The 24,719-nt window shown below is 42.5% G+C and overlaps 1 protein-coding gene and 1 pseudogene across 2 annotated transcripts in view; one reads left to right on the top strand and one right to left on the bottom strand.

The window, feature by feature from the left end:
* AHRR (aryl hydrocarbon receptor repressor) overlaps positions 1-24,719 on the top strand; it is a 564,251-nt gene that overhangs the window by 346,037 nt on the left and 193,495 nt on the right. The window lies entirely within an intron of this gene.
* LOC146005959 (5S ribosomal RNA) lies at positions 22,890-23,009 on the bottom strand (annotated as a pseudogene).

The following is a 24,719-nucleotide window of genomic DNA, read 5'->3' as shown; positions in this document are numbered from 1 at the left end:
CGGTACTTTTCTTTCCCCCAACACTTGATAAACAGTTTCTTTCATTGTTAAATGACAGAAATGTCTGCATCTGGTGACAGTTATTACTAACACAAGCATGTTCTTTTTCTGAACAGGGCCAAAGGATAATGTGCTTTTTTTCCTGCTCTTTCATGCCTTCTGACAATTTGCTTTGATATTATGTCAGTACAAGCTTCCTTCCACTACACCCTGCCTTTACTACACACACACTTTTCCTCCTGATCACTCGCACAGACACATTTGTGCATGGTCGTGCATGTCAGTGTGTATTGTTTTCTATAGTTCAAAAGACGTTTATATTCACAAGTTATATCTTTATATCAATCATTTCCACTGGTGTTCTTAATTATATAAAGGAACTTTCCACCACTTTTCTATTTGTAGGGATTACAATGTTCCAAATATTGGTTCCTTAAAAGGGTCCTAGTGCTTCCTCTCTGCAATGAATCTAGATCTATCCAATACTACTCATCTGTGGTGAGGCTCACTGATGGATGGCAGACTTGCTCATTAGCAGATTTATTTTCATGGCTATAAACAACAGTGATCAGTCATCTTTACTGATCTTCAGCCATGTATTTTTTACAGAGTTCTATACTTAGAATCATGACCATTACTTCTCTTCAGTATAGGATACAAATTCTCATTCACATGTTAGGTCTAATGTGGTGCCCTACTGATGTCTGCAGAGCTTGTACAGCATAACTCCCAAAATGACCCACTCCAGGAGACGCACAATGCTCTATTCCTCTATGCTGAAACACCTTATCAATTAACCTGTTTAAAACAGGTGATGGTGATCATAAAGAGGAAAGTCCAGAAACAGAGCATTGTGTCCCTCCAGGAGAGGGTCATGTTGGGAGGTATGGATCAGGGTTGCCTACCTGACCCTCTCCTTCAGGAAGAAAATGCTCTGTTCCTGGACTTCCCTAGTTATGTATGATTGCCACCACCTGTGGGGAGTTAGGTAATTGATTAGAAAGGTGTTTCACCACAGGTGATGGCAATCATACATTACCAGGGAAGTCCAGGAACAGAGCATTTTCTCCCTGAAGGAGAGGATCAGGAAGGCAACCCTGGGCATGGGTACAAGCTTTCTAGATGCCAGGGCATAGCTGCACATTAGTGCTCCTGCTCATCTCTGTAACCTCGACCCCATAAACACATGACTGAAATTTTTGTTATATCTATTAACCCTTAAGTGAATTTGTCAAAATCGGTGTGAAAATTGCCAAGCAAACATTTTTTGTTCATCATAATGAACTGTAATATTTACATTACAGTATATAGGAAATATAATCTTTTTCAAACATTTTTTATTTTAATTTATATAACAAATGTGAGCGACGCTGGCATTTTTAGCAGATATGTTGCATATCTCTCACAGAGATGCTGGCACTCAAAGCATACCTTCCAACATGACCATCTCCAGGAGGAACACAATGCTCTGCTCCTGGACTTCAGTTTTAATTTATGATTGACACCTTTCTTATTAGTTAACCTGTTCAAAAACAGGTAATGGCAATCATACATTTAGGGGTATATTCAATGCCAGTGAGCAGTGCTGATAAATTGTCGCCATCAGTGTTCACTCACCATTTCCCAGTCACTGTTTTTTTTTCAGCGAGGTGGAAATGGTGAGTGTGACCATCAAAATGGCAGGGCTCACCACAAACTGCAGCGGGCTTGCTGCATTTGTGACGAGCCTCGCCGAACCTCGCGAGGGGGTTTGATGGCAAGGATGGCTTGTTTTCGTCGAGCTTCGCTGATCCACTGAGTTATATTTATGTGGCCTGAAGAAAACATTCAATGCTCAACGACCATCAAATGATTTCTCCACCAGCAGAACATGCGAGGGGATGTGTCTCCATTGCGTGGGGTGGCAGCAATTTGGCGGGTCGGTGGGGTGTGCCGTCTGGTACTCGGTAAGCTGTAATTTTCGCAGCTTACGAAGCCAACCAGAATAATAGCCTCTATGCGCACACTGCAGATGTTTTAGTAATCCTCATCTAGAGTAAATGAACAGCCAATCAACACGGCAGCTTGAACAGAGACCCCCAAACACAGCCCCGACAGGCATGCCTTCAATGCCCACAAATGGTCTCTGAATGTTAGTTACTACTGCATAAAGGTATGTGCTGCAGGCGGCATTGTTAAAGAACTATAAAACATCCAAACCTCTATATTGGACAATTTTGGCAGGATTGTGGACAATAAGAACAAGGTGTTGTTTGATACCACTTTTGCGCTGATGTCTGAATGCAGCTGGTAATTTGATATAAGAAGGTTCACCCACCTTCTAACAAATCGGATACAACAAGAAATTCAGATTACCCCTAGCGCTTTCAGATAACTTACACTATAATAACAAGGTAAGTGTCCTCAATATATCGTGTAGAGGTATAAAGTCCTTGAATATTTCAACAGTGGACATCGGAATACAAGGTCATAATCCTCCAATGTAAGATAAGGAAGGATGATATTTCCAGACTCTGTATTTCTATTTTTGCACTCACAATTTCAATATAATAAAAAGCATATAGTCACCAGCCGGTGATAAATGGTGGGGAGGTTACACCCAAGGTTTCTCCAATGATCCTACAGGCTTTGGTCGTATGGAAGTCAAGGGGTATCAGACAGGACTCCTCCTCCAGAGAACGGGTGATTCTACCAGCCACGGGAACACCTGCTTAATGCATTTCGGACCTTTGGGTCCTTCATCAGAAGCATGATGTTTCCCGTGGCTGGTGGGATTTAAATAGCAGACAGAAGGCGCCAAAGAAACTCACGTTTTCCGACGCCGGCACTGGAACCGGAAGTGAACAGAGTTTTGCTCGGAAGTCGGATACGCACCTTTTGCGTTCCACCCCGAGTTCCTCCTTGCGTTCCAGAGCCGGAACGTCACTTCCGGCATACTGTGGACAGAGCTGACATCGGAGGTAGGACACGCATCTGTTGCGTTCCACCCCAAGGTTCCCCTGCGTTCCAAAGACCGGAACATCACTGCTGGTACACTGTAAAACATTCTATTGGACGACACCCAATATTATAAATTATTTACATTTTATAACATAAATAAATATAAGCAGTTTCTTCACGGAGATTCTTTTCTTTCCAGCAGTCCTTATTCTTTTTCTTTTTAGGAACCAATTCTTCACCGGTTATTCTTTATCATAAGTCCAGTTAGTTTTGGGAATCGTCCCGAATAAGTCCATATATAAGAAAACATTAAAAAAGAAGATGGTAGTGTGGTTGAGACCACGGCCTTGATAGGACTTGAAATTATGGACTATTATAGGAAATTATATACCTCTAAACTTCAATATACGGTTCCTGAAATAGAGCAGTATATATCTAATATAGATTTGCCCTCTTTAGGTCATACAGAGGCAGCGGAACTTGAGGCCCCTCTTAGCATTGATGAAGTTAGGGGGGCGATTAGGGATTTACCGAATGGCAAGGCCTCTGGCCTAGATGGCCTGCCGGCCGAGCTATATAAAAAGTTTGCGGAGACCATCGCCTCCCCTCTATGGGAAATGTTGTCGTCTTGCTACGTCGACAATACCCTGCCACCGTCAATGCTAGAGGCAAAGATCATCACTATATTAAAACAGGGTAAAGATCCACTGTCTCTCGATTCTTATCGCCCAATTTCGCTTCTTCCAATCGAAGCTAAAATTTTGGCTAAAGTGTTGGCCACTAGATTAAATAAACATATATTAAAAATTATCCACCCAGCCCAATCAGGCTTTATGCCGGGCAAATCTACTAACCTTAATCTTCATAAACTACAGTGTCACTTGCAGAATCCCCATAATGAAGGAGAGACCTCGGCCATAATATCACTGGATGCATCAAAGGCATTTGATGTCCTTGAATGGCCCTTTTTGTGGGCAGTACTTAGAGCCATCGGCTTAGGTACCAAATTTATTAGGTGGATTCAACTGCTATATTCCGCCCCTACAGCCCGTATTTCAGTGAATGGTTGGGTTTCCCCGGCATTTCCACTGGCCAGGGGGTCGAGACAGGGATGTCCATTGTCTCCTGTTCTCTTCGCCCTGGCAGTGGAACCACTTTCTTGTATTCTAAGAAAGCACTCTAACATTAGAGGCTTTCGGGTCGGACCAGAGAGTGATATAGTGTCATTATTTGCAGATGATATTTTAATATACCTTGCAGACTACAATGTGGACCTCCCAGTGGTTTTGCAGACGCTCAGTGAATTTGCTGGCTACTCTGGCGTGAAGATTAATTGGGAGAAGTCTCATGCTCTTCAGGTCAATAGAATAGGCACAGCGACGGCACCACATCCACTCCCCTTGAAATGGGTCCCTACATTCAAGTACTTAGGGATTTGGATCTCTAAAGATCCTCAGGCCTATGTCTCTTTGAATATTAACCCTTTAATAGATCAGTTAACAAGGAAGTGTAAGAATTGGAATCGTCTACCTCTCACAGTTACTGGCCGTGTCAATTTGTTAAAAATGATAATTCTCCCCAAATTTCTATACGTAATCCAACAGGCACCAGTCTATCTCCCTAAGGCCATATTTAGGAAAATTAATGGTATTGTGTCGTCTTTTATATGGCATAATACCAGACCTAAGGTACAACTGCAAACCTTAATGAGAGATAAACAAGAGGGGGGCCTAGGTCTACCCGATCTTAGGCTGTATTATATAGCAGCCCAACTAACCCAACTAAGGCCATGGATAACCCAGCAGGGGAATGTTGAACAGGTAGCGGCCTTGATAGAAACATCTACCCCAGGGGTTACCCTATTGAGGAGACTGCTTGGGGGATATACAAGAGCAAAAGATCCACCTGTGATCTCCCAGGCTATTAAAATATGGAGAGAGGCCAATTCTTTACTAGGATATAGAGGCATAGATCCCGATTTTCCCATAGAAGGGTTGATGGATAAGGGGGCACCTAAAACGATGCAATTGGGAAGTACATGGAGGGCTTATTCAATTAGGACTTTAGGCCAGCTGTACAGTGCTGGGTACTTAAAATCCTTTGCGCAGCTAAGAGAGGAATACGGGGTGCCGCAAACATATTTTTTTCGTTACCTACAACTAAGAAGCCTATTGGGCACTGTCTTGTCTCCTCCCCCATTATACCTTGAAGAATCCCCAATTAAAAAATTGCTAAAGAAAGATATTAAGTATTGTACCATCTCAAAGTTGTACAAATTCCTTAACCATGAACGCCCATGTGAAAATCTGCTCCGCCTAAGGTTGAATTGGGAGAATGATACTGGCCCATTAACTGACGACGAATGGCAAATGGCTATATCGTCAATAGTACAAAATACAATCTCCATTCGGATCCAGCAAGTACAATTATTTGTGTTACACCGGGCATACCTTTCGACTACCCGTCTAGCTAAATTTAGAGCTGGTGCTTCACCGATGTGTCCGAAGTGTAGACTACTTCCTGGATCTTTTTCCCACTTATTGTGGGAGTGCCAGGAAGTGGCATACTTCTGGCGACAAGTAATGGATATTATGGTGGAGACAGGGGTGCCGAGGGTAGCACTGACTTTTAAAAGTTGTATCCTCAATATTACTGTAGGCGACAGATTAGAGGCGGGAGTAAAAAAGTATCTTATTAACCTGGCGGCGCTGGCGAAAATGGCAATTGCCAGAACTTGGATGGCCGCTAATAGCCCTGATATAAATGGATGGATTGGTCTGGTCAACTACACAGCGGTACAGGAGAGACACCTTCACTTGAGTAGAAATACACTGGATAAATTTAACTTAGTATGGGAAAGATGGAAGAAGTCCAAGTATTGGCACTATCGGGATGTATAAAATGTTGATTTGTTAAAGACACGTTTGAGACACATGTTTAAGATAATAATCCATGGTGGGAGTAGGGGGGATGGGAGGGGAAGGAAACTGTTAGGGGATAATAGGGAATAATTGTTTAATTGATATATTGATAATCACCCGTTTTCATACGCAATCACAACGTTGTTGCTTTTATCACAATATTGATCACTAGTGTTAAGAATGTAATTAGGTGAACTACTTTGAAGGATATTTGCTTTTTTTATTTATGGATATATTTGCTTGCCTTTTATTTATTTTTATTTTTCCTTATTTCCCTTTTTTCCTCTCTTTAAGTTAAGAAATTAATGTCCCAGTACCAGACATCCAATGACTTGATCCTAGTAACAACGTCCCAGTTTAATACTATATCCCATCTCCGACGAGAACTAGATATGATTGAAACCGCTCATGTAAAGTCAAGTGAGCAACACGCCCCGATAACAGTAGCTCTGAGTAACACGGTTAACACCCCCAATAGATGCGCCTTAGGAAATATGAGCTCTAACTCCTCGAAGCTTGGTATATTTATATAGTAAGATGATGGGCACGTAGTGAACTTAACCAGACCTACTTCGAACCTGCCGAGTATAAGTGAATGTCATTTTATATTGGTATATATCTATGTCAGATCATGTTAAATGTTTGTTTGTTACGCTCTTGTGAACTTATGATAAAATTGCAATAAAAAGTATTTATAAAAAAAAAAAAAAAAAAAAAAGGGGGGGGGGGGGGGCTGTCAATAGTAATATACATAATACAAAACCGTTCTAAAAATTATTTGATATACAATATACGAGCTGATAAAATTATAAAAAAGGACTGGGTACTATAAAAACCATTTAATCTCGAATTCACTATTAAGACCATTTGGCACGAGGGTGTTAAGTTTAAAAATTCATCTAATTTCGGACTGTGCCAAACGTGTATCAACATTTTTATTCCGCCATGTAGGTAATATGACTTCTAGGCCACCAAAAGATTTTATACAACATTCTTTTGAATTGTGGATTTTCATAAAATGGGCCGGAACCGTATGGGTTTCCAGACCCTTCCTTATGTTGTACACGTGTTCGGCTAGGCGTGTTTTTAAATTTCTAGTGGTCTTGCCCACATAGAATAGGCCACAGTCACATTGTAAAAAATAAATAACATTTTTGGAATTACATGTGATCAAATCATTTACTTTAAAAATATTGCCATTAAAAGTGAATTCCTTGGTTTTATTAGCACCTTTGACTGTCCTACACACATTGCACATCTCACAACGGTGGAACCCCTTTGTCCGATCACTTGTATGGAGCATCACGTCTAGACTACTTTTTTTTTTTTCAATTATTCTTTATTAAAGATTTATAAATTTCATGACAATACAAAGACATATACACACAATAAAAAGACATAGGTGTATCTTGGGCACAACCAGACAGATTATACAGCCATTGGATAAAAGATAAAATTTCAGACATCTTGTTCAACTAATAAGCTTACTGTAACTTATAATTCCTCCTAGTATAAATATGAGCATATCGTGCAGCCTTGTATCATTCCAGGAAGTATTTCATTTGTATGCGAAAAAAGGCAATATAGAAAGAGACGTGATAAAAGGAAAAAAAGGAAAAACATAGGACATATTATCATTGCCGGGTCTAGATAGTCCCTCGATCCCATGTTCAAATTTTAACCACCTTTGCTGTGCATCGTAGACAGGTTAATGTAAATAGTTTATATTTTCGTACTATATAGTGTCATCACTCTGTGCTGCCCTTCACAGGGCTTTAGTGTTTACTATAGTGAAAGCTAACGTTCAAAGTGACACTTATTAGGAAAAGGGTGCTTGCTCAGATCATTGCTATCAAATAGATGTGTATATAAGCATTCTACTGGTATGTGACTAAAAATTCAAGAAAAGATAAGAAAAGGTCCCCCTTAACCCCCCACTATGTTTCAAATTAGTTAGTGAGTGCTTTTAACTTTGCTATACGGTGAAGAATACCACCTATCCCAAATATTGTTAAATTTTCCTATTGCCTTCCTGGAGAGATACAAGTATTGCTCATGGCTAACAGTGTTGTTAACCAATGCAGTCCACTCTCTAATTGATGGTCCCTTTTTCCCCATCCAACATCTCGCAATCGAAACCTTAGCGATCGCACATAAATTAATCAAAAGTTGGCCAACCTCCTTTGGTGTATCACTAGGCCACACCCCTAATATTGCAGACAAGGGGGACACCTTATAATCATTCAGGCCAATATCTGAAAGTACTTCCTCTACCCCTTTCCAAAATTTCTGAAGGTGCTCGCACGCCCAGATCAGGTGCCAAAAATCACACTTTGGTAAACGACATTTGGGGCAGTTATCCCCACCCGCCTGTGAATATCTATTTATCCTATCCGGGGTTAAGTACGTATAGTATACAATATTCAGTTGAACCTGATGAATTCTGTGCGAGTTTGTCGCCTTACACATAGTTTTAAGGGCTTTGCTCCATGTTTCCTCATTTAACTCTGGGATATTCACTAGCCACTTCTGCATGCGCGCCCTATCGTCTTCATTCTGGGTGTTGATCATGAGAAATCTATAGCACTTTGATAAGAGCTTATTATTCCCCATTGTTTTAATGGCACACTTTAGTGGAGCTTCAACAACTGAAATGAGGGTGTGGCGATTGTATTGTAGTGTGGCATTTCTCATTTGGAGGTACCTATAGAACATACCCTTAGAAAGATCATACTCAGACTGCAGCTGTGAGTATTGCTTAAGTTCTTGCCCATCAAATACTTGCCCAATGGAATGTATACCGTAGTGTCCCCAGGCTCTGCTACCCTGACTACCGTTCAGCTTACTATAAGACGGAATTGAAAATATATTTGTATCTGGATCTAGACCTTCATACTCCATTTTTCTATGTGCCCACTTCCATATATACCGTGCTTGTTTTATAAAAGGGGGAGCCTTTAAGAGACCGTCATGTCGTAAAAGAACCTGCAACGGAGTGTGCCCAGGGCACATTTTACCTATGTACCCCTCAAGTTCTGCATAATACTCGTCCTCTTTCCACCAGGTGGAAAGCTGGGCCATTTGGGCCGCATAGTAATAGATTTTAAAATTTGGTAGTGATACACCCCCCCGGTCTTTCTCCCTACACAAAGTGGATAACTTAATACGCGGTGTTTTATTCCGCCAGATGAATGCGGATATCGTTTGGTTAATTGTTAAGAAGCTTTTCTCCCTAATTAATATAGGGGAGTTAGTGAAAATGTATAAAAGTTTAGGTAGTATCACCATCTTTATCAAATTTGCACGGCCAATGAGTGTTAGTGGGAGCCTTTGCCAGTTTTTACACCTACACCTGATCTCGTCAATAATGGGGTCTAGGTTGTCTCTAACATAATCTACAGGGCTCACCGTAACTGTTATGCCCAGGTATTTCAATTTTGCGACCCGAGTCATGCCCCAGCTATTACCCCAATTGTCGCCTTCATCCGAAAAAGACGTTAAAAGCTGCGACTTACTACAGTTAATAGTCAACCCTGAAAATACCCCGAATTCCTTAATATGGTCAATGACTACAGGTAGGGAATTGAGACTATCTACCATACCAACCAGTAAATCGTCCGCATAGAGCGAGACAATATTTTTATACACCGTCAGGTGTTGGCCACTCGCTCCCAGAAATGACCGCAATTTACAGGCCAGCGGCTCTATTGCCAGTGCAAATATTAAAGACGACAGGGGACACCCCTGACGAGTGCCCCTGAATAAGGGAAAAGGCTCCGACAGATAACCATTCGTGAGAACCCTTGCCCGCGGAGCCCTGTACAGCAGAAAGACCCAGTTGACAAATCTTTCACCAAATCCGAAGGCAATTAATACCTGTCTCAAAAACGGCCACTCGACCGAATCAAATGCCTTATTGGCATCAAATGAGGCCACTGCTATTTTTTTATTATTTGTTGCAGCCACCTGCAAGAACATAAATAATCTTCGAAGGTTGATACTGGTCGATTTACCACACATAAATCCCACCTGATCAGGGTGCACAATCTTCCCAATCACGCTATTCAACCTATTCGCCAGAATTTTTGCGAAGATTTTGGCATCTGTCGTGATTAGGGAGATTGGCCGGTAAGAATCAACCAGGCTCAGATCTTTCCCACTTTTGGGGATGACCGATATAATGGCCTCGGACATAGAGTCAGATAATCGACCTTCTAGTTCCATTCTGTCGTACATTTGCAGCAACCGCGGGGCAAGGGTTTCGGAAAATTCTTTATAAAGCTCACAGGGGAGACCGTCCGCTCCTGGAGCCTTTCCAGTAGGGAGGGACCTAATAGCTGCCTCGACCTCGTTGATAGAAAAGGACTCCTCCAGATTATTACTATCCTCCTCACTAAGAGTCGGAATACTAATATCAGCCAAATATGCTTTAATCTGGGTTTCGTCGGTGGTCAAATGGGAATTATATACCTGAGAGAAATGCTCACAGAAGGCCGCAGAGATATCTGCGGATGAGGTGACCAGTTTGCCATCATTCAGGACTATCTTAGTAACTATGGTCGATGGTTTATCAAGTTTAGACAAGTATGCCATATATTTACTAGATCTATCAACATTCATGTAAAACTTATGTGAGTCTATCAGAATCTTGTGGGCCATCATTGTTTGAAGATGTGCCACCCATTCTTGTTGGGCTTTCAGCCACTCTCTTTTGGAGTTTTCTAAGTGGTCGCTAATATATTTCCCTTCCATCAGCGCTACCTGTACCTCCAGCCTAGCCGCCTTTTCCCGGAGTTTACCTTTAGCATGGGAGATTTTTTTAATGTAAAGACCACGTATAAAAGCCTTGAAAGAATCCCAGACTATAGAGGGGTAGGCAGTATCCATATTCCGCTCTAGAAACTCTTCCACCATAAGTTTAAATTCCTCCTCCGACCCAATTAGAGAAAGCCATGTGGGGTGTAGGCTCCACAGCCTAATACTGGTTGGATTAGATGTCTCAATCTGTATTTGGACCGGGGAGTGGTCCGAGATGCCGCGGGGTAGATACTCCACCCGAGATACCCTCGGGGTTAAGTTTCTAGAGATGAAAATGTTATCTATTCTGGAAAAGGTGTTATGCGGAGGTGAATAGAAGGAGAATTGTTTTAAGCTGGGATACTTTTCCCGCCATACATCCACCCAGTCAAACTCAGATATAAAGCGAGACATTGCAGTTTCTTTATCGGGGCCAACGCCGCTAGTTGAAAATCTGTCTCTACCTGTATTCATTACCGCGTTGAAATCGCCCAGACATACTACATAGTTATCTGGGCGTGCAGCAGTGAAATTAACAGCAAGCCTCAAGATGTCTAACGTAAAAGGCGGAGGGACATATATGGCTAAAATGCAGTATCGCTTGGTCTCTAATAACCCATCCAGAAACACGTATCGACCCAGAGGATCTATTTCAGAGGCTACCATCTCGAACACAGTGTTTTTTTTAAAAATAATAGACACACCTCGTGCAGAAGAAGAAAAGCATGAGTGGAAAACATTTCCCATCCAGGGACGCCGCAAAGAAGCTACCCTGTCGCCGCTAATGTGCGTTTCCTGGAGGCAGATGACATCCGCGGATGCGGATCGACATTGGTTGAGCACCAGGGACCTCTTAATTTTTTCCCCCATACCTCTAACATTCCATGTCATGAAGCTAACCATTAGCGTACTCTAGGAATAACAAACAGCTCATGTTTAACAGTGCTACTAGCTGAAACCAAGGCTGTACCGCACAATATGTCTGTTGATACACTACAAATACACACCTACACACAACACTAAACAAATACCCACCAACCCCCCTCCCTATATCACCTACCCCTTTAGGCATACTTCAAGCACTACCTCCCCCCACCTGCTTCCCCCCCCCCCCCTATATGGTCCACTGAGACCAGTACCCCTTGCAAAGGGAAGAAAAAAAGGTTATAATAGAGCCCTCACAAGGCGTGTGTGACTCTCCAGCGCCACAAAAATAACATTAAAAAAAAAACAAAAGAAAGGGAAAAACACATAAGAAACCTTCTCAATCCCCCACCCACCGAATCATATCAGCAAAAGTTGTTAAAGTTTTTAAACTAAAGTCACTGAGATGTCGCACAGAGATGGTTCATTATATTGCGACTATAGGTACATCATTATTCCGATTACAGCTAGACTTTAGCCAATTGTAACTTAGACGGGTATACTCGGTCCAGCCAAGCAGCAGCTTCCTGTGCAGAAAAAAATAATTTAGTATCGTCCTCGGTAACTACACGAAGCTTGGCAGGGTAGATCATTGAGTAACTTATTTTCAGATCCCGCAGTCGAGCTTTCACTTCTCGATATCGTGCTCTGTCTTTTTGGACCTCGTATGGCAGATCTGGAAAGGCCGAGACTTTTTTCCCGTCATATTTCAGATCCCCCATGTCCCTGGCGAGCCGCAGGATTTTATCACGATCCTTTGAGAGCAATATTCTCGCTATCAGAGTACGGGGGGGAGCACCCGGTATTGGAGGTCTGTATGGAATTCGATGGGCACGCTCCACTGAAAACTGGGGGGACAGAGCCTCGTGACCAAGCGACTGCCTTAGCCAGTCCTCAACAAACTTTTCTGGCGAGTCTCCCTCTGCCCGTTCATCAAGCCCGACAAACCGTATATTGTTACGGCGAGAGCGCCCCTCGATATCAGATAGTTTATTGCGCAGTTCCTGCATTCTCTCAGCCATAATTTTAAACTGTGCCTGCATCGGGGCTATATTATCTTCGACCCCAGAGATTCTGGTCTCGGCCTCTGTTACTCTAGTGCGAATTTTCTGTACATCATCGCGAAGAAGCATAATGTCTGACTGAACTTTGTTAATTTGACCCGACAGCCGAGTTTCTGATGCGTTAATTGCCTCTAAGACTTGGGCTAGCGTTATGTCTTGCTGTTGAGGGGGGGCACTGCTCTTTGTGGGGGTAGAGTGGGGCGTACTATCACGCGACGGCGGTAGGCCTTGCGGCTGAGTGCGGGCGTATTTCTCAAGCCGTGCAGCAGCTGTATTTTGGGTGGATTTACCCATTGCAATCCTATGGGGCAGAGTGTTACCAACAACAAAGAGGGATATGTGTAAATGTTGCAGATTCTGCCTCTTCCTTCCTGCCCTTTTGCAAAACGCACGGGTTATACACTTTGCTTAATGTGCATTCAAATCTTCACCACACACACTGTTCTTATTCACACTAAATGAGGGCCATTCGGTGCCAAGGAAATGGGCCCGACACAAATTCGGCAAACTTTGTTTAAAGCAGTCAACAACTGTCAGCGACACTTTGTACAATCCATTTAGTGTGTGTGGACTTACCAAGCTCAGAGGGTATCAAGCAGTCACTCGTCGCTTTGCTTCAATGTCCCGCAAGTAACCCACCGTGCCTGTAAATGAACAGCTGTGTGGGGCTGGGCAGCTCCGTGCGGCATACAGAGAGCAGGATGCTCTTGGTCTCAGGCAGAGGCAGGTATTCGGCTGGGCAACTCCCGGCAGCTCGGTAGGGCGCCAATTACGGTGTCTGTCCGTGCGCCTCGCCACCTCCACTCCACGAACAACCACATAGGCCGGGTACCATGGTCCAGCGTTCCCGCCGCTCTAGCGGCTCAGTCAGCCCGTCTACCTCCGCTGACACCGCTCACTCCCAATGCGTCACTACGCTGAGGCACGCGATCAGACGGCGCCACAAGCACACGCCAGCCCAGTGTCAGACGCGACCTTCTTCCACCACTTCTTGGCACCCCGATTCCTCGTCTGGTCAATCCGCCACCTAAGTCACATCTGTGGGGGGGTTTAGAGAGGTCTCACCGGCTGGAAAGCATAGACGCTGGAGAGCACAACCACCTCCCTCACGTGCACGCCGTCGTGGCTCCTCCTTCCTAAGACCACGTCTAGACTACTTTTAACAAGTTTGTCTCTCAGTGATGGGGCCTTCCTGTATATAAAACCTGGATGACATGGTATAGTTGGACCTATAACTGGATCATTTTTTAAAAGATACCAATTCTTTCGAAAAATGGCCTTACTTAAAATTTGGGTTAAAATCTTTAATAAAAGACCATTCATTGCTTATTTTGGGTTTTTCACGTTGCTCCCCCAAAAGGTCTTTCCTATTTACAGCATCTGCTTTTTGTTTTGCAATTGTAAGTTCCTTTTTATCATATCCTTTTGCAAGGAAACGATTTGACATCTCAGTTACTTGGGTTTCATATATGTCATTCTCTGTGCAATTGCGCTTAACCCGTAAGAATTGGCCATACGGGATACCCTTGAGGCAGTTTCTATGGTGCTGACTGTTCCTTTCTATGTAGCTATTGGAATCAGTAGCCTTAGTATGGTTCGAAGTGCAAATAACATTATCCTTAATATGTATGTTAAGGTCTAAAAACACTATTTTCTCCATGCTCCAGATAAAAGTCAGATTGAGATTAAAATCGTTGTGATTCAATTTGTTAAAAAACTCTAAAAGTGTGTGTTCCGGTTCATCACGAGTTAAGGGATCAAATCTGTTTCTAGTATGATAACGATTAAAAGGGGTTCTTTCATTCATAGGGGGATTTTCCCTATATGGTTCCCTATTGCCCATATGTTGGTTAGGTCCCCTTTTCCGTTTAGGGGGTATGACATACGCGGTTTTACCTGAACCCATTCTTTCTTTATTAAATTTCTTTTTAGGTTGTTTTCTCCACCTAGGTGTTTCAGTTTTTTGTTGTTGTGTTTGTGGGGGTACATTAGGGTTTTTTGGATTTTCTTCCACCTTTTTAGAAAGATTATCTTTGATTTTTAAATCCCTCCGATGTAAGCTCCGTCCACAGTATGCCGGAAGTGACGTTCCGGCTCTGGAACGCAAGGAGGAACTCGGGGTGGACCGCAAAAGGTGCATATCCGACTTCCGAGCAAAACTCTGTTCACTTCCGATTCCAGTGCCGGCGTCGGAAAACGTGAGTTTCTTTGGCTCCTTCTGTCTGCTATTTAAATCCCACCAGCCACAGGAAACATCATGCTTCTGATGAAGGACCCAAAGGTCCGAAATGCATTAAGCAGGTGTTCCCGTGGCTGGTAGAATCACCCGTTCTCTGGAGGAGGAGTCCTGTCTGATACCCCTTGACTTCCATACGACCAAAGAGGTTCCGGAGCCTGTAGGATCGTTGGAGAAACCTTGGGTGTAACCTCCCCACCATTTATCACCGGCTGGTGACTATATGCTTTTTATTATATTGAAATTGTAAGTGCAAAAATAAAATTGTTATCCCCTTTTAGCAAGAGGTGTTGCACTATTCCTTTTTCTTTCATAGAAATACAGAGTCTGGAAATATCATCCTTCCCTATCTTACATTGGAGGATTATGACCTTGTATTCCGATGTCCACTTGTGAAATATTCAAGGACTTTATACCTCTACACGATATATTGAGGACACTTACCTTGTTATTATAGTGTAAGTTATCTGAAAGCGCTAGGGGTAATTTGAAGTATTGTGTACAATAAATCTCTAGTGTGCCAATTTGACCAAAAATCTGTGAAAAACACAGAATCTTTAGTTAATGATCTTACTATGAATCATTTAATTTATTCTTTGGGAGGTGCGCACACTACGGCACATGTGAGTTATGATGACCACATTTGTGCAAATGCTGAGTGCCGGGGACGGTTCTCACATATCCCACTTTCGTTAACTCTTGTGAAAAGTACTACAGACTACATTGGCTGCTTTTGCGAGTGAAAACAGGAGACTAGCTACAATATCTGCTGTGGTCCCACTTACATACATTCTGGGAATACTTATTATTTATATGTACCCCATGGGTGTTTTCATATAGGGGACGATTCAGAATCACACGTAGTGATCTGAATTTGGCCCCTGTCCTGATGGACAGGGTTTGCGCATTTCTGTGCTACTCACTCGCCGGGCAGTTTGCAGTGGGGAGGGAGGGATGGGGGCAGTGGCGGCACTGGCCCAGCATTTAATGGGACCATTTCCAACAAACCTCACTCCAGTGTTCTAATGGTACATTGTCTTTGCTAATCGCGTTAGAAGACTAATAGATTATTAGAAAACACTTGTGCAGTTATGTTAGCACAGCTGAAAATCAGTTTGCTCATTAAAGAAGCTATAAAACTGGCCTTCCTTTGAGCTAGTTGAGTATCTGGAGCATCTCATTTGTGGGTTCAATTATACTCTCAAAATGGCTAGAAAAAGAGAACTTTCATGTGAAACTCGGCTATTCTTGTTCTTTGAAATGAATTCTATTCCATGCGAGAAATTGCCAAAAAACTGGACATCTCCTACAATGGTGTGTACTACTCCCTTCAGGGAACAGCACTAACAGACTCTAACCAGAGTAAAAAGAGAAGTGGGAGGCCCCAATACACAATTGAGCAAGAAGAAAAGTACATAGAGTCTCTACTTTTAGAAATAGATGCCTCACAGGTCCCCAATTGGCAGCTCATTAAATGGTACCCACAAAATGCCTGTGTCAACGTCTACAGTAAAGAGGCGACTCCGGGATGCTAGCCTTCGAGGCAGAGTGGCAAAGAAAAAGCCATATCTGAGACTGGCCAATAAAAAAAAAGATTAATATGGGCAAAAGAACACAGATATTGGACAGAGGAAGACTGGAAAAAAAGCGAAGCAGAACAAGTTAAAAGATGCTGGAAGAAAGCCTGATGCCATCTGTCAAGCATGGTGGAGGGAATGTGGTGGTCTGGGGCTGCTTTGATGCTGGTAAAGTGGAAGATTTGTACAAGGTAAAAGGGATTTTGAATAAGGAAGGCCATCACTCCATTTTGCAACACCATGCCATACCATGTGGACAGCGCTTGATTGGAGCCGATTTCCTCCTCCAACAGGACAATGGCCCAAAGCGCACCTGCCAATTTATGCAAGAACTATTTAGGGAAGAAGCAGTCTGCTGGTATTCTGTCTGTAATATAGTGGCCAGCGCAATCACCAGATCTCAACCCCAGTTACCCCACTGAGCTGTTGTGGGAGCACCTTTACCTTATTGGACACAAGAAGTGCCCATCAAGCCAATCCAACTCGTGAGAGGTGCTTCAGTAAGCGTGGGATGAAATTTCTTCAGATTGCCTCAACAAATTAACCGCTAGAAAGGTCTGCAATGCTGTTGCTGCAAAAGGAGCATTTTTTGACGAAAGCACAATTTGAAGGACAAACTTATTATTTAAAATAAAAATCATTATTTCTAGCCTTGCCAATGTCTTGACTACATGTTCTATTCATTTTGCAAATAATTTGATAAGTCAGTTTTCATGTAAAACACTAAATTGTCTGGGACACCTCTCTAGGTATATCTTCCTGGCTAAGGGCATAACTACCATAGGTGCAAGGGGTGCAGCTGCTATGGGGCCCAGAGCTGAAGGAGGGCCCATCTTTACTGGCTAAGTAATGTTTTACATATATTTATTTAGTTGCTAAATAGGGGGCCCTTAAAAACTTTTGCTATGGGGCCTACGAATATCTAGTTACGTCCCTGTTCAGCGGCGTAACTATAAAATTTGCTCCCCCCCCCCTCATAGCATTCTGGTGAAACAAACAGGGCTGTTTCTAGACAATATGGCTCCTAGTTTTAACAGTAAAAATGTGCCCCGCCAACAGATATTTTAAAAATAAACAATGTGCTAATTTAAAAAAGTATGTGCTTCAAGGGGTAATGCCCTTTACAAAAATTCCACACACTGCAATTCCCAATAACAATATGTCACCCATCGTAATGTTCCTTAAACATTATGACACACACCATGAAGTCCATTACACATTATACCACACACTGCAATGCCTATTACACAATGGCCACACACTGCAATGCCTATAACACAATTTTGAGAAAGTACATCAGTTAAATGATGGTTTTATTTCAAGAAGGCTCCATATTTGATATCCTCATTCAGGCCATTGGGGGCCAAGGATCCCAAGCAGAAGATCCATTTACTTTCTTTTTGAAGGAGTATTTGGTTCAAGTACCCTCCCCTTAGTCCTAGGCGGATTTGTTCTAGACCATATATCTGGAAACCTGCAGGTTTTCCTTCATGTGCTTTTAAAAATTGTCTTGCTACTGTAGTTAGTTTTTTCATTTTTGTGACATCTGATGGGGCATTGCGGATGTTGCCAAGGTGTTAGAGGGCTCGTTGTTTGAGCATCCTTGTGGTCAGACCCACGTATTTCATATTACACTGACAGGTTATGCAGTAGATAACATTCTTACTCCTGCAGTTGAAGAAATCCTTGACTGTGATAGTGTTGTCATACTTGTCTTTTATTGTGGTGGTCTTGTTGACGTATGGACAGATTTTGCAGCCTCCACAGGGATGAGTACCTTTGGGGAGCGAGGATTTGGGTGTTGTGTTGGAAAAGTTTCTATGTACCAGTTGATCCTTTAGGTTTGGGGCACATCTCCAACTCATGTCTACTTGGGGTTTCACCTTTGCAGCTAGGTCACTGTCACAGAGAATGATGTGCCAATGGTTTTGTATGATGTTCTTGATTACTCTCCACTCTGAGCAGTAATTGCCTACAAATCTGATGGTATTATCTGTTGGTTCGGATGAAGATCCTTTGTCTCGGAATAACATTTTGGATCGATCTGTGGTGATTACCATTCTTTCCGCTTTTTTAATTGACCTGTTAGAGTAGCCTCTTTCTTTCAGCCTTATGGCGAGGTCTTTGCAGTTGGATTTGAAAACTTTGTAATTTGAACAGTTCCTTAGAAGTCTTAAAAATTCTCCTTTTGGAATATTGGTTACAGTGGGCGGAAAATGAGCACTTGTTTGGTGGAGGAGACTGTTTGTGGCGGTTGATTTTCGGAACAGTTCAGTTTCTATCATGTTCTGGGCCCCTCTGTAGATTTTGAGATCCAAGAATGAGATATTGGAGCGGTCATGGGTGTAAACTTGAGGTTTAGTGTGTTTGTATTCAGATGGTTAACAAATTCTTTGAGTTGTTGTTCATCACCCCTCCATATCATGAAAATATTGTCTATGTAACGCATCCATGTTGTGATGCAGTTATCATAGACCTGGATGGCTTCATCAAATACCACCTCTCGCTCCCACCATCCAAGGAAGAGGTTGGCATATGTGGGGGCACATGCTGCCCCCATTGCTGTCCACCTCCCCTGGATGTAGTAGCTGTTGTTGAAAGTGAAGTAGTTCTTATGGAGGACGAAGTTTAGTAAGTCCAGTAAGAACAGCTGGAAATCACCAATGCTTTCCATTTCAAGGAAGTATTTTACTGCCTTGATGCCCAGATCATGTCTGATTCAGGTATATAGGGCTTCTACATACATACTGACAAGTATTTCATTCTCTTCCAGGCAGACATAGTTTAGTTTTTTCAACACATCTGCATTGTCCTGCGTATAGTAAGGCAGTGATGTAACGTGTTGTCTGAGATGTGTATCCAGGAACACACAAGCTATCTCTATTAGGGCCCCATTTCCTCATACTATGGGGCGTCCAGGAGGTTCATTCAGGTTTTTGTGAACCTTATGTAATAGGTAAAAGGTTGCTACACGTGGGTTGGGGGTTTGGAGAAATTGATGTTCGGTTTTAGTGATGACGTTGTCCTTTAGCGCTCCATCTATGAGACGATTGTATACGGTTTGGAAGTTCGATGTTGGATTGAACATTGTCTTCGTGTAACAAGTTGCATCATCCAACTGCCTATTGGCTTCCTGTAGGTATAGGGACTGGGGCCATATCACGATATTGCCCCCTTTATCAGAAGGTTTAATTTGGACATCCTTCCATTCTCTTAGTTCTTGAATTGCTTTCCTTTCTTTTTTATTGGTATTGCCGGTATATATGTGATGTTTCCTTTTTTTGTACAGTTTGTCAAAGTCTTGTATGACCATCTTGGTGAAAACTTGTATCTCGGGGCAGATGTTAGCTGGAGGGAAAAAGGTGGATCGCTTTTTGCATATCGGTCTCTTTTCAGATTCATTAGTAGTGGTGGTGTCATCAAGTTCTTCTAGAGCTTGCAACGCTTCCAATTCTTGATTGGTCCATGTGGTGTTGGGGAGAGTATTGTCTTCCTTTTTCGCATGGAACTGGGTAAGTAGTAGTTTCCTACTGAATAATTGGAGATTAGTTTCCCATTGAAACCGGTCGAAGGTGGACGTGGGGCAGAAAGTTAGCCCCTTTTGTAGAACTTGTTCTTGTGTCTCTGATAAGGTGTGTTGGGATAGGTTAATTATCTGTAGTTGCGATATGCCTGCTCTTGCATTTCCATGCCCCTCAGAGGGTAATGATTCGGTATGTGTGGCCCCCATCGAGATGGGTTTCTTCTTCCTCTTCTTTTTACCGCGTCTGGTCTTTCGTTTTGTTTGGGGCCTCTGCTGCGCCTGCTGTACTCTAAAAAAGGTTCCGGCGTGAGTTGGCCTGCTCCAGTTGATTGTGATTGGTAAGTATGGTTGGTGGGTCTTTTAGGTAGAGATTCCTCCCGTTGGTGACTATCGTCACTTAAATCCTCTGTGCTAGATTGATCAGTCTCAGAAGTTGATGGTTGGTATCGATTCGGATCCCTGTGTTGATTTCGCTTGGCCCAGCGGAATTTATTCTTTTTCCTTTCTATTATCACTTTTTCATACTCTTCTAAATCTTTTTTATTCTTTTCAAAATGAAGTTGAAAGGTGGTGTTTGACTCCCACGGTTCTAGTTTTTTTACCTAGGGCTTCTACTTCTTTAGAGACTGATCTAGGATGAGGTGATTGTGTTGGATCAGGATTCCCATCAATCCCTGAGAGCATTTCAGGAGACTGTTTTCCCACTCTTTTGTAAGATTTTCGGTGCATAATTCAAACGCCGGAAAAGTCCTTGGTCTTAGTCTTCGTGGTGTGATTTTTGATTTACAGTAGTTTTCTAGGCTTGTTAGGTCCCAGTTAGTTCTAATTTGTCGTTGTAATATATACTTCAATCTGGTTAGATCATCATTCCAATTGGAATCTGAGGTGGTCTCATTGATGGAGGTAGGGAAGATATTGTCCAGGTTGTCAATCCTTCTTTTTGGTAATAGTTCATTTTTCAGACTAAAGGTCGACATTGAAATGGGTTTGGGTGGTGCGCTATCAACAGCTGCTGGTACTGGGTTGTCAGGCCCAAATGGTAGATAGGAAAAAAGAATGGTGTACTGGCTGTGCAATTATATAGACCAGACGGTTTCTCAAAAAATTAATTACAATTTATTTATACATAAATATAAAAACAAAAATAAAAACACATTAAATGAATTATATGTATCTATAGAGCACAAGATGTTATGTCCATATAGTATGGAGCTCCACAATTAGTGGCTTTACTGAATGAAATTTCAGAAGAGAGGTATGTTACCATCTGGTGTGTCGCTGGTTGTTATACCAGGAGGGGGTGTGATGATAAGTCCCGATATAAAGTTCCCTTGTAGGAATTAGATGCTCTCCCTATTCGGCGTCTTCTCCTTTAAAGCTGGAATGTGTTTAATTGGATTACAAAATTATGTGATTTCTGCAAAATTCCTAAACACATTCCAGCTTTAAAGGAGAAGACGCCGAATAGGGAGAGCATCTAATTCCTACAAGGGAACTTTATATCGGGACTTATCATCACACCCCCTCCTGGTATAACAACCAGTGACACACCAGATGGTAACATACCTCTCTTCTGAAATTTCATTCAGTAAAGCCACTAATTGTGGAGCTCCATACTATATGGACATAACATCTTGTGCTCTTAGTTACATATAATTCATTTAATGTGTTTTTATTTTTGTTTTTATATTTATGTATAAATAAATTGTAATTCATTTTTTGAGAAACCGTCTGGTCTATATAATTGCACAGCCAGCGCTGGTACACCATTCTTTTTTCCTAAAGGTCGACATTGACTGGTGTATATATATAAATGATGTGGTAAGAAAAACGAGAGAGAAAATTGCAAAAAAAGTCTATATATGGTGCCAATACCGATGTGTCGTGCCAGATCTTGGAGCTGAGATAGGCCTCAGAAACAATATTGTTCAAAAGAAGAGATAAAGATCCGCACAGACTAGCAATCTGTATAACTGTTTAGAGACCAACTTGTTTGAACTACTAAACTGGATAGATTCTTGTAGGTAACTGGTTGGCGGTGCGCCCGGCGTTTATAATCAATGGTTGTACACTGGGGATTTTTTTGTCAGAAAAGAGGCTGACAAAGAAAGAAAAAAACGCTTTTTGGGTGCACTCCTTTATAAATGAATTTGATGGATAGTTTAAGACATAACTTTTATTAAAGACTTTTAAAAACATTGGGTGGCACAGGTATTTTGGTAATTTTGTTAAAAATGTAGTGTGATCCTTAAACTGTTTTAGTTAAGGAATATTCGTGGATTTATCACACATTAACCATTAACTGAAGGCAGTGGCAATCCCGAGAATTTTCCGGGCTGTGCCTCAGTGCCCAGCCTGGCAAGCCCGGAAAATTCTCGGGATTGCCTCCCCTCTGCAGCATCGCCTCCTCCTCACCCCTCCCCTCCGGGTTTTCAATAGAAGTCCCCGGCGCCGGCTTATGACAAGCCGGCTGCCGGGGACAGCGATGCGCCGCGGGGGGCGCAGGTCCGGGCAGCCGCTGATTGACAGTTCAGTGGCGCTGCCCGGACCCAGGGGGGTAGTGGCGGGTTTTTTTTAAGGGAGCGCTCCCCATAAAAAACTCACCCAGTGGGGAGCGCTCCCCCCAAAAAAAACACCACTGAAGGGGTTAATTTATCATTTGAGCACTGTTTTTATCAGAGGTACAATTTCCAGTGATCATAGGCAGTGAAATGATACAATTCCCCTGGGTGTGTGCAATAATATGCTTAGTAACACAAAATAATGTACTGTACCTCAAATGGTTTACTGGGGAAGAAAGGTGACACAGCCTCTAAATTGGATAAATAATAATCTTTCATAGAAACTCACTCTGGCAGTCATTAATACAGGTATTGATAGATACGGCAGCTCCTCCCCCCTGATCTTATATTGCCACACCTGGTCTTCCCCAAGGGGTCTCCCACCTGAGTACTGTCCTGGCCCTCCACTGCTTGGTTTCCAAGTTCGGGGAGGATTTGGGCAATCCAGTGGGGTATGGTGGCAATATGACAGGGTTTTGCGTCTCAATCAATTTAATCTGTTTGGCTGCAGGTAGGGATGGCGCAGCGGGTGGGTTTCACAGCTTATTCAATTGGATATTGTAGCTACACTTTGAAAATAGCACGGCTTAATGGCCCTTCTTATTAGGTGGGCATGGGGACACAAATAGTACTTAATAGTTCCCCAATCGCTTGCACCAGGGTCCGGCAATCAGTGCAGCACGGTGGGCATGGAGACCGTATTGGTTTTTGGTGGTTCTCTGATCTATTGCAACAGGGTCTGGCGATCAAGTAAAAAATCAATGCTGATGTAATATCATACTATGATAGGTTTGATTTTTTAAGAATGTTAATTGCTATGGTACCGTCCTGTGAAGCAGACAAGGTGGGATTAATATTCCTCTAAGTGAGGTAGCAATGTCTGCTTGTCCTGATTATATGATGGCTGTTAACACAGTGGAATCCTCCTGCTTGTTAGAGTTTCTCCTAGGCTCTATAGTAGATTGCAATTATGTGAACATCCTCCACTCTGGCAATTTCCTAATGTTCAAATTGTTGCTACAAAATGTATCAGTTGTACACACTATAATTGCTGGTTTAACACACGCTCATATTACATTGAGACTACCTTAGATGTATTCACTGATAACATGTATGGCATTTAAACAATGTATCCAGAGTGGCGTGCCACAGAGATGGAAATGACAGGAGACTGGTGAAGAGACACACACTGTGGTGGAGCACTTCCCAGCTGCTAGCTGCAGTGAGAGAGTGCTCATCTACCTTCTGCCGCTGCCTGTGTTAGCGGCTGACGGGGAGGATCCAGGTGATGACCACATTCCGTGCTGGAGCCTGGACCTGCTTTGCCACCGGTGCGGGGATATGACACCCTGCAATGCCCATTATACAATATGCCACACACTGCAATGCCTATTACACAATGGCCTTTATTCAGATCTGATTACAGTACAAATTAGTTTGGAAAATGGGCAAAACCATGTGCACTGCAGGTGAGGCAGATGTAACATGTGCAGAGAGAGTTAGATTTGTGTGAGTTATTTTGTTTCTGTGCAGAATAAATACTGGCATCATTTCTTTTACACTGCAATTTAGATTTCAGTTTCAACACACCCCACCCAAATTTAACTCTCTGCACATGTTACATCTTCCCCACCTGCAGTGCACATGGTTTTGCCCATTTTCCAAACAAATTTGTACTGCAATCAGATCTGAATAAGGGCCAATATGTGACACACTGTAATGCCCATTACAAATGAGAGAGAATCAGAAAGTGAGAGATTTGGTAAGAAATCTCCAGTTTCTTTAAAGTGGCAATTATTTAAACTTCAAAATCAAACTGGTTTTGCAGTGTAAATGATTGCAGCTTTAAAAAAACTGGAGATTTCTTACCAAATATCTCACTTTCTGATTCTCTCATGCTACTACATTTCACCCTATATGACACAAACCCAGGGCTGGTGCAAGGTTTGTAGCTACACAATACTGCCGCTGCATCCCCAAATACCTTCCACCGCAGGGATTGGCTGTGTGTGGGTGGGTTAGGTTTATGCTGCAGGGTATGTAGGTAATGCACTAGCGGGGAGGGTTAGGGTTAGTCTGTGGGGGGAATGTTAGGTTTAGGCTGCAAGGTAGGTAGGTTAGGATTAGGAAATAGCGGAGGAGGGTTAGGATGCAGGGTAGGTATGTCCAGGCACTA

The sequence above is a fragment of the Crinia signifera genome, chromosome 5 (assembly GCF_055691185.1).
Source record: "Crinia signifera chromosome 5, ASM5569118v1, whole genome shotgun sequence".
Lineage (NCBI taxonomy): Eukaryota > Metazoa > Chordata > Amphibia > Anura > Myobatrachidae > Crinia > Crinia signifera.
This window is presented reverse-complemented; position numbering and strand designations above follow the sequence as displayed.